We start from the raw sequence: 11,217 nt of genomic DNA on the forward strand, positions 1-11,217 counted from the left end.
CGCTGCCCCACTCCGGGATCTGTTTGTGAGATCCCAAGTGAGTGAGGGAGATCCCAAGGGCAGGAGTGGGACTCCAGTCGGTCTTCCCCTCCAGGAAGGGTCCCAAGTGGAGTTTCCCCCCACCCAGAGCCCAGCCAAGACCCCCCCATCCCCCCTTCTCTTCCGGCCCAAGCCCAGAATTCAGGGAGGTTCCCCTCCCGTCTGAGCAGCGGCTCTTCCTCCCTCCCCCCCCCCAATTCTCAGCCAAAGGGCCCTCAAGGCAGTTTTTCCTCACCTGGAAATTTTGAGGGCGTTTTTGTCCTTAAGTCCCTCCAACTTTTGTAGGTGTGTTCATAAAAAACGTCTTTTGAAGAGAAATATCGTTTCCAAATAAATGCAGCTTTTCCCACCTTTCCAAATCTCTGCCGTGATTTGAAATAAACCTTTAAGCTCCATAAATCTCAGAAACATTTTATGTTATGAAGGAGCAGATTCTCCTTTCCTCCCTTTTGTTCTTTGCCAGGGAACTCAACGTTTTGCCTGCAGGGATCGTGAGAGAAAAAAAGAGATTTTATGGGGAAAGGAATCAGCCCTGGGACTCCCAAATCCTAAGAATCAGCCTCTGAGATGAATTTAGTTCTTCTGGAGGGGAGTTGGAGGAAACATTTTCCCAAAAGAAGGAGAAGAAAATCCATATCCACAGATATGATGTGTCAGAGGATCTGAGCGGATTTTCTTCCTTGTAAAAGATTTCAATATTATTTAGGAAGGATGGATGGAGGGACAGTATATTAAACTGAAGAATAAATTTATAATTTATAGAATAACCTGGAATGTTAATAGAAATCCTGAGGACTTCAGTGATTCTATTTCCTCCACTATAGGATTACAGCCTTTCAACCATCACAGTCTGGAAATCTCCCCCCCCCTCAAACTATCCCAAAAGGAGACCTTCTGTTTCTTCTTCTCCTCTTTCACTTCATCCATAGAAAACTTTTTTTCTAGTCTTTGCAGGAGATTTGGGTTCCTGTGAGTTACGCAAAGGCGGCTTAGAGAGATCCTGAATTCCGGATCCTGTTTCAAGAGCTTTGGGGTCCAGAGGTGGCCTGGGTCCTTTCCAGGGATGGGGGGGCTGGAGGGGTCAAACTCCCCCCTGGCCCAGCACCAGCCTCAGCAGCCCAGAGCCAGGTCCCCCCCAGCAGCTGAAGTCCGCATCTGCCCCACAGTTGTGTATCTGACACAGCCACTCACACACAGTCAGCCCCAGATCCAGGCAGCCTCTGTGGGGCCTCCACCCCTCACCTGACCCAGGCAGAACCTCTGGGCCCCTTTCATGCTTCCAACCCCCCAAATATTGTGCTCTTCTCCGAGTTCCCTCTGACATCCCCACCTACATACACACACACACACCCAGAGCAGCCCTTCCTTCTCCAGCCCCCAAGAGCTGCAGAGGCGCTTGGGCTTCGCTTCCCCAGCCTGAAGCTTTGGGCTCCTCCGAAGCGGAACTGAGGAACCGGCCAGGATCCAGCAGGCAACAAGCCTCCATTCTCCCTCAGGGACTCCCCTCCTCCTCCTCCTCCTCCGCCCCATGGCTGAGTCTGCAGGTGGGGCAGCCACAAGGTCCTCTGCCCCATTGGAAGCGGCTGAAGGGGCCCTTCCCCCCACAACCTCATTATAGCTCTCCATCAGTTAAAGCCCATTGAAGAAAGGAGTCCTTGACTTATAACGGTTCATTTAGTGACCATTGGAAGTTAAAATGGCACTGAAAAAAGTGACTCTTTGCCTAATATTCCTTCTTTTTAAAATATTTTTTTATTTTTGAAGAGACAGTAGAAGCGTATTCGTTCCCATCAGTGTCTTGTCCATTCGTTGCAGCCTCTTTAAATACCTTCCAATTTCTGCCCTTGAAGGAATCTCCTTGTAGAGCCTCCACGGCTTCTGCTGGCCTCAGTCTCCCTAGTTCTCTCCTGGGTCCTCCCTGATGAACCTTAAAGGCTTCCCTGCTGACCGGAGCCTCCCAGAGAGAGGATCTGAGGGGCCAGGAGGAGGAGGGGGAGGGGCGGCCTCAAAGGCTCCCTGGGGGTTGGAGAAGGCCCCGTCCAGGGTCTCCCCTCCCCTGGTGGCAAAGGCCCCGTATGGGGGGAGAGGAGGGGGGGCTGCTTCCAAGGCGGCCTCTGGTCTGCTGGGTTTCCCAGGAGCCTCTTTCCTCTTCCACCAGGCCCAGAACCTGCCTCCCAGGTGAGGCCAGGGGAGTCCAAGCCCCCCATGACTCTTGGGGGGAGCTTCCTCCGGGCCTCGGCTAAGTAACAGGAACTTCCATCTCTTTCCTCTGGTTGGTTGGGGGGCTCAGAATATTCCCCCATCCCTCTTTTCCCCCCTTTTATCTCAACCCAAATGCATTGAAGGAGGTTTTTGTCTTTCTTCTGTTGAGTTCTGTTGGTTATTTCTTATAATTATTCTTCCTGTGGTGGCCCCAAGCCCCAGATGAGGAAGGGGAGGGGGAAATTCTGCCTCGGTGATTGAGGCCCCTGGAGTCCTGCAGAGTCAGTCTGGATGACCTCTGGAGGGGGCGAGGCTCAGTTGGAGGGCTGTCTAGGGGCATCTAGAGGTGATGGGGAGAAGGGAGAGGTCTTCCACTTAGGGCTGCCCCATTGAAATTCCCCCCCTTTTTCCCACAGAGCAGGTCTTCCCCTCCGTGGCAATGTCTTCTGCACCAGGAACGGCTTCAGATGGATTCCTTAGAGGTCATCTAGTCCAACCTCCTGCTCAGGCCTACACCATTTATACCATCGAGCAGGAGACTCTATACCATTGGAATCTGAGCCCCAAAGAGGGAGGGAGCCGTTGGGTGCCAAAATGGGGCAGGACCCTCCAGTTGTGAAGGAGGGAAATGGCTGAAATGGCTGGGTGAATGTAGGGGAGTCTCGGGTGCCCCCCAATGGCCCCCCACAAATGCTCAGGGAGGACTGTGCCTGCTGTCATTCTGCTCCTCCAAAGGGGGCTTGAGGGGAAGCAGAGCAAGGGGGCATCTGAGCAGAAAGGGGGGTCCTGCCCCTTCGCCTCCCTGGATCTGCCCACCCTCCTCCTGAACCAGTTCTGGCTTTGGACCCAAAGTAGCCTGGATGGTGGATCCAGAGGCAGCGGAGGGAGGAGCCTCCTGCGGGGGCAGCAAAAAGGAAGAGGAGGAAGAGGAAGGGAGGATTCCAGGGTTTTCTTACATCTGAAGTTTATTCTTTTATAGCAAAGCGAAGGGAAGGGAAGTGAGTGGGAGGAAGAATAATGTAGATGAAGCTGCTGTGGGTTCAAAGCCAGGAGAGTTGAGGGGTCTGGAGTGACAGGTCCACCTAGCATCCCTGGGGACAGTCTAGATGGTCTCCACCCCTCCCTCACAAGAAAGAGAGGCCCTGAAAGGAAGCTGGGGTGTGTGTGTGTCTCAGCGGGAGAAGCTCCAGGCTGCCGTTCTCCTCCTCCCCCCAACCTGCCACCTTCAGCCTCCATTTTTCACAGGTTGCAAACAGGACAAAGAGTCATCAGCTGTTAAATAAAAAATATGCTTTTGCATCGGAGAGCAGGATTAATTCATGAGTGCTGTAGAAAAAGAGATGGGGAAGAAAATCAGAATATAAAGAGACACTTTTACTGTAAATAATAAATTCTTCTTCCCTTTCATCCCCCACCCCCAAGGCAGACCCACACTGCAGGGGGGTGGTTGACAGGCAGGGACACATAGAGAGAGAATCCGCCCATTTCAGGGAGGAAAAGGCTGGGATGCTTCATATGAAGAAAGAAGACGGGGCTACGATGGGGGTGGCAGCAAAGGGGGGAGCCTGGGCTCACTTGGCCAGAAATTGTGGGAATCCTCACAAGGAGAAGGGGGGGGTCAGGAAGAAGAGCCTGTCCAGGTTCCAACTAATGAACCCAAAGGAGTCTGCATGGGGTGCCAAGAAGGATCCTCTCGGACCGGAGGGTGGGGTGCAGTTCAGGGAGAAGTTTTGGAGGGAGTTCATTAAGTTGATAGGTTCATCTCAAGGACTTAGCTCCACCTCCCACCCGAGGACGAACGGAAGTAGAGAACGAGCGAACGCAATGACAGAACAATACCTGAGATGCTACGTTCATTATCAGCAATTTAGCTGGGCAGATCTCCTGCCATTTGCTGAAGTGGCCTATAATATCACAGTGCATAGTAGGGGTGAAATGTAAAATTTGTTACTACTAGTTCTGTGGGCGTGGCTTGGTGGGTGGGTGTGACTGGGTGGGTGTGGCCAACTTTTTTTTTTAACTTTTGAAAGCATTTTTTAACCACCTCTTCAGCCAAAGAGGTTATAAAAAAATTCTTTGAAAAGTCTCTGATGATCCCAGCTGAGCCGCGCGATCATCAGAGGCTTTTTAAAAAAACTTTTAAAAGCATTTTTTTGGCGGAAGAGGTTGTAGAAAAAAATGCTTTTAAAAGTAAAAAAAAAAGCCTCTGATGATCATGCGGCTCAGCTGGACATGGGGGGGAGAGGGATTTTCGCTACCGGTTCTCTGAACCACCCGCTCCCATCGCTAGCGGATCGGGTGATCCGGTTCAAACTGGGAGCATTTCACCCCTGGTGTCACCCCTTTTAAAATAGCCACAAGGTGGAATTTGTCCCCATTCCTGAATACCCTCAAGAACCCCCCTCCACAGTGAGCCTAACAGAATGGGTGGGTTGCTTACAAAATACGTGGGGGAATTTAAACCTGGGCTGCTCCCTCCCCAAGGGAGGAATGGGAAGGAATGGCCCCCTCCTTCCCTTCCCTTCCCTTCCCTTCCCTTCCCTTCCCTTTGGCAATTTCCCAAAACATGGAAAAATTCTGGGCAAGATTTTAGCATTTGTGTGTGTTTTGTTTTTGATTGCAATAATTTTTCAGATGTCTGTAAAGAAACGTTGCCAAAATCCAAAAAACTGCTCTATCCATAACCAGGAGATATTGTTCAGGCAAGTTTTTTTTTTTTTTTTAAAGGACCAATTAAGGAATTTTAAAAGCCACCTATAAGTTTTAAGAGAGGTTGAGATGAGGGGGAAGAGGAGAAACTCACCTGCAGGAGGTTGGATGGGAGTTGCTGGAAGGAGAAAAAGACCCAATCAGGACCCTTCGTGGGCTAGAGGACTCAGGGGGACCCCTCCCCATTGATAGCCCATAATAGGTTGTGTGATCTTCACTTATAGCCCCTCAAACAAGAGAAGTTCCCATAAATATTCCTCAAGGGGCCCCTCTTGGCCACCTGCTAAGCTTGAGGAGAGGCCTCCCCTAGAGGGTCCCCTCCCCACCACCTCTCCTCCAGCCCCCCAGACTCACCGTTCTTGCTCTTCAGGTAGGAGAAGAGCCCCACAGCCAGGAAGGCCACTCCTATCACGGCCCCCATGATCCCCGTCCAGAGTTTGCTCCTGGCAGAGCTGGAGGAACGGGGCTCTGGGGAAGGAGAAGGAGCCTCACCTGAGCAGGAGGATCAGGCCCACCTTCCCCCAGGAGGCTCCATTCCGGCTCCCCCCACAGGGAGAGTTTCTCCCCCTTCTCAGGGCAGGGTGGGGTCCACAGACCAGGAGGGAAGGGAGGGGAGGGGCTTACCCCACTGGACAGTGATGGGGGCCTCCAGGCTGGCATGCCCCACCTTGCAAGTGTAGACGTCCCCCCGTTGGGGCTGGGTCTCCAGCATCACCTGGAGCTGGTAGGTCCAGTCTCCGTTCTGGAGCTCCTCCCCAAAGGCCACTCCCTCCTCCTCCGGCCGCCCGTTCTTCAGCCACTGGACCTCGATCTCCACGGGGTAAAAGCCGGTCGCGGTGCAGAGGAGGATGGTGTTGGGGGAAGAGGGCTCCATCTTGGTGGGGGAGATTGAGACGGTGGGCTTGGCTGGAGGGAAGGAGGAGAAGGAGCCACATGAGAGACACAACAGGAAAGAAATAACGCAGAAGACGGGAAGGAGAGACGCAGCACGAGTCGGATGATTCTTGGGATCTCGTTGAAAATGAAACCACACTTTTAATTAGGTCTAATACCACAATATTTGTTTTTTTGTTTGTTTAGTAAACTTAGTTATTTATTAAATTCATTTGCCAAAGTGGCCACAACCAACCCAAAGTCTTACAGACACTCTCCTAGCCGTGACGGCCACCTGCTCTCCGGGAGTCCAGGAGAATCTCCAGAATTGCCAACTGGGTCTCTGGGACAATGCAGCTCCACCCAGAAGGAAGTTGGTTAAAGTCCCCCATCTTGGGGCTCCCAACACCCAAAGCCCTTTGGCCTTTCCAGGGTTCAGCCGAAGCCCCTAATCCCCCACTCAGCCCCTCCCCCCAGAGCCTCCGGGACCCTCGAGGGGGCAGCCTCAGCATCTCCTGGGTCCCCAGAGGTGGAGATGAAACCTTATAACATCAGCAGACGGAGGAGACCTCCAGCCCTGGTGACGGATGGCCTCACCCAGCGGCTTCATGCGGAGGTCATAGAGGAGAGGAGAGAGGACGGAGCCAAATGCCTCTGGGCAGCCCTGAAGGTGATCAACCAAGCTTGCCAAGAGAAAGAAAGAAAGAAAGAGAAGGAGAAGGAGAAGGAGAAAGAGAAAGAGAAAGAGAAAGAGAAAGAGAAAGAGAAAGAGAAGAGAAGAGAAAAGCCGATATTTGTCTCAATTTTCTTTGGTGTGTCAATCACGTTTCAAAAAGTTTTATTTGGAGAGATAAAATTTCTCCTTCCACTTTTTCTTTTCTCCCTTTAGGATCCACAAGATGCAGAAATAAACAAAATAATCAGCAGAAGATTTCAGGGCGAAAAAGTGCAAAATGTGATGTGGCTTCAAAACCCCCCAATTTTAGGCAGCCTCAACAGAAAGAGGCATTTTGAAGGGAAGGGCAAAGGAGCCCAATGGGGGGGGCAGCCCTTTGCTCCCCATAACTGCCAGAATCCCCTGAAGGAAAAGTTTCTCCCCCATTGAAGATGAGAGACCCTGAATCCCCCCTTCAGAGCAGGAAGGACAGAAGAGGTTTTGGGGGATCTCATGATCTCTCTCGAGGATCCTTCCTGGGGGGGCTTTGGGGGGATTCAGAGGGAGACCCTCCCCAGACCAGGCTCTGCCTGCACCCAGACCAGCCTCCTTCCCAGCCGCAGGAACCGGCCATTCCTGGGGAAGGAGGTGGGGAGGGGTCCCTCTGACTCTCTCAGGGAAGCTTCTGCCCTGGATGAGGGGGGCCGGGAGTGGGGAAGGGATCCAGAGGGGATCTTGGATCTGGATCTCCTCCTTCAGCAAATGCTCCAACTGGCACACCTCTTGGATGGATTAATGGGGGGGGGTTAGCCTGGATGAGCCCCCCAAGAGAGTTGACAATAGATCCATTCCAGCCCAGAGTCCTTTGCTAACCATTTTTTTTTTCTCTTGAGGGATTTTCTTATTAACAGTAAATTCTATAATGATTAAATGCTCCAAGAGGCTTTTCTCTCTTAGGATCTGGAGGTTTTCCTCTTATGGAAGAAGGATCTTGTTGGATTCTATGGTGAGACGTTATTTTTGGAGAATCTCTGTGCTCCCAATGGGAACATTCAACTTAACCAGTTCTTAACTGATGATGCTTTCAAGACTTCTCTGATTCTAATAAAAGGAATATAATTTCCCTGGAAAGGCCGAATGGCAACAAGGGCAGCTAAAATCCTTGATTTGCGCAATGCTTTTGGCCTCTGAAACCCCATCAGTTGATAAAAGAAATATAGAAGATTTTTATTAGACAAAGAAATAAAAGGAGAAAAAGAAATGTAGGCAACATTGAAGGAATCTGGAAGAGAGAAGGAAAGAATCTGAGGCTTCAGGGCTGAATGGAGGCCCAATTTGTTCCTTTATTGTTCCAAATTCTAGCCTGCTTCCATTACTCATTTCTTTCTTTATTGGATTTCAAAGCTGCAATCCAATTCCAATCCAATGGAAATAACTCTGAATGAAGAAAGATGGAAAAAGAAAAAGCAGAAGATCCATAGAAAGGGGTCGACAGGTGAAAAAGCGTCCGCTAATTCTTTTTTTTATTTTGGGTAAAATGAAACCTGTTATGTAAATAGGTTTGTTTGGCGGGAAGTTCGAAATAACTGACCCTCAGCTGATTGGCTGACCACTACTGCTGTAAGGTATATAAAGGGAGCTGGCTCCCTGGTTTAGTTGCTGGAGTCTCACCATACAATAAAGAGCTGTTGTCACGAACTACTCTGGCTTGCTGCGTCCTCATTCACCCAACGTAACAAAACCCACATTTTTTTATCCCAAAGTGCCAAAAACAGCATTTCTGGAGCAGAGGAAGAGAGGGAGGGGCTTCTGGGTGGGAAGAGGGAGGGAGACGGGAGGTTCCTGAATAGGATAGAAATGAATCAGGGATAGAGAGAAATATATATGTAGATACAGGGAGTCCTCGACTTAGGACCACAATTGAGCCCAACATTTCTGTTGCTAAGTGAGACCTTTGTTCAATGAATTTTGCCCCATGTTACGACCTTTTTTGCCACAGTCATGAAGTGAATCACTGCAGTTGTTAAATGAGAAACAGGGTTGTTAAGTGAATCCGGCTTCCCCATGGACTTTAGTTTGATATTTGATGATATTTGTGTAATAGGGGATTATAATGCAATAGTAAATGCAAAGAAAGACTACAAAACTGGGGAAAAAAAACAAAAGAAAAAAGAAATACTTCCAAAAGAATTCTTTACTATGGCTGAAGAACTAAACTTGGCAGACGTATGGAGGGAAACACATGAAGAAGAGGCCCAATACACCTTTTACTCCCATCCGCATAACTCCTGGTCAAGATTGGACATGGCATGGATGACCCCAAGTATCAAAACAGAAGTAGAAAAAATTGAGATAGGCACAAACCAATGGGCAGACCACAATCCACTATTCATAAACTGGAAAGGGGAAAGAAGACGTAAGAGATGGACAATGAACCAAAGATTATGTAAAGAAAAAGAATTTAATTTGATGTTAGAAAAGGAAGTAAAAATATTCTTTCAGATAAATAAAATAGAGGAAACCTCTTTACAAAACACATGGGATACTTTAAAAGCATATATAAGGGGCCTAGTAATAGCATATACGAGGAAAAAGAATAAAGAGAAGAAAAAACAATTAGATAAATTAGAGAAAGACCTAAAACAAATAGAACAAAAACTCCAGGAAAAGCCCCAGAACAAAACAATAAGAGAAGAATGGGAAATGATTAAGCATAAATTGAATTTGATAAACCAAATAGAACTAGCCCAAAAAATAAAAATGGCGAAACAAAACTATTTTGAGCACGCAAATAAAACGGGCAGATGGCTAGCCTATAAACTGAAAAAAGAACAGAAAAAAAGAATGATATACCAATTGAAAGATGATAAAGGAGAAATTCAACATAGTAAAGAGGCCAAAAAAGATATTATTAAGAAATTTTATGCGAATCTATATAATCAGGGGAAAATAGAGGAAGATAAAATAAAACAGTACATAGAGAAATCAGAAATGCCAAAAATCACAGAAGAACAAAGAATTACTCTCAATAGGCCAATAACCAAATTAGAACTAGACGAAGTACTGAAAAAGCAAAAAAACAATAAAACACCGGGTCCTGACGGGCTACCGGTAGAAATATATAAAACAATGCAAGAAGTATTGGGAGAGAATATGTTGCGATTATATAATGAAGCTATGGAGAAAGCCAAGATACCAAATTCATGGACAGAAGCCATAATAACAATGATTCCAAAAGAAGACACAGATCTCCAGTTAATACAAAACTATAGACCTATTTCATTATTGAATGCCGATTACAAAATATTTGCAGCAATCTTGGCAGAAAGAATTAAATTAGTATTAAATACATATATACACCCAGACCAAAATGGATTTCTGCCGGGACGCCAAATAAAGAACAACATGAGAATAATACTTAATGCTTTAGAATACTATGAATCACACCCGGAGAAGCAGGCAGTGTTGGTTTTTCTTGACGCCCAAAAGGCCTTCGATAACCAAAATTGGAAATTTATGATTGAACAACTACAAAATATGCAAATTGGGGAAAAATTTGGGAAAATTATAGCAGAAATCTATACCAAGCAATCAGCAAGGATAATTATGAATGATGATATAACAGACAAATTTAATATAACAAAAGGAGTTAGACAAGGCTGTCCACTTTCCCCCTTACTATATATTCTATCATTGGAAACCCTGTTGAAAAAAATCAGAGAAGATCAAGGAATTGAAGGTTTAAGGATTAATAGAGAAGAATACAAAGTTCAAGCCTTTGCTGATGACTTAGTGTTTTTGACAGAAAATCCTATGGAATCTATACCTAATTTGTTTCAAAAAATAGAAGAATTTGGAGAAGTGGCTGGACTAAAAATTAATAAAAATAAATCGAAGCTAATTGTTAAAAACCTTACGGAAATCCAAACAAAAGATTTGATAGATAATATACAAATTCAAACAACAAAAAAAATAAAATATCTAGGAATCTGCTTATCCACAAGAACATCAGCAATTAAAGAAAATAATTATGATAAATTACTAGAACAAACAAAGAAAGATTTAGAAAAATGGGAAAATTTACACATTTCATTCCTAGGAAGAATTTCGGCTATCAAAATGATTATATTACCTAAATTTCTATATTTGTTTCAGGTCACCCCAATTAAAATAGATAAACCGTTTTTTGAAAAGCTGAATAAAATAACATCTAAATTTATTTGGCAAGGGAAAAGGCCACGAATAAAATTTAAACTGCTTCAGGATACAAAAGATAGAGGAGGAGCTGCACTCCCTGACTGGGAGATATACTACCAAGCAGCAGTACTATCGTGGGTCAAAGATTGGATAGAATTAAAGGACTCTAGAACTTTAACAATTGAGGGACACGAACTTCAAACTGGCTGGCACTCCTTTATGTGGGATGAGAAATACAAAACACATTCATATTTTAAAACACATACAATAAGGAACTCACTATTACAAATTTGGCTTAAAATTAAAAAACAACATTATATGAAGATACCAAATTGGCTAGCACCGGCTGAATCAATTAGGCACCCAAACTTAACAGATAAGACAAAAATAATTAGATATAAAGATATAATTGACTATCAAGGCAAACTAAAGACAAAACAACAATTGGAGATAGTTTTACACAGAGGAATAGACTGGTGGACTTACACTCAAATACAATCCAAATATAGAGAACATATAAAAACATATGAAATTTATAATCA

General features: G+C 46.1%; 1 pseudogene; it reads right to left on the reverse strand.

Moving 5' to 3' along the window:
* Nucleotides 1-2,957: 2,957 nt before the first annotated feature.
* LOC148116168 (rano class II histocompatibility antigen, A beta chain pseudogene) lies at nucleotides 2,958-5,857 on the reverse strand (annotated as a pseudogene).
* Between the last annotated feature and the right edge of the window lie 5,360 nt (nucleotides 5,858-11,217).

This window comes from Pantherophis guttatus, chromosome 2 (assembly GCF_059756535.1).
Source record: "Pantherophis guttatus breed Tessera chromosome 2, ASM5975653v1, whole genome shotgun sequence".
Classification (NCBI taxonomy): Eukaryota; Metazoa; Chordata; class Lepidosauria; order Squamata; family Colubridae; genus Pantherophis; species Pantherophis guttatus.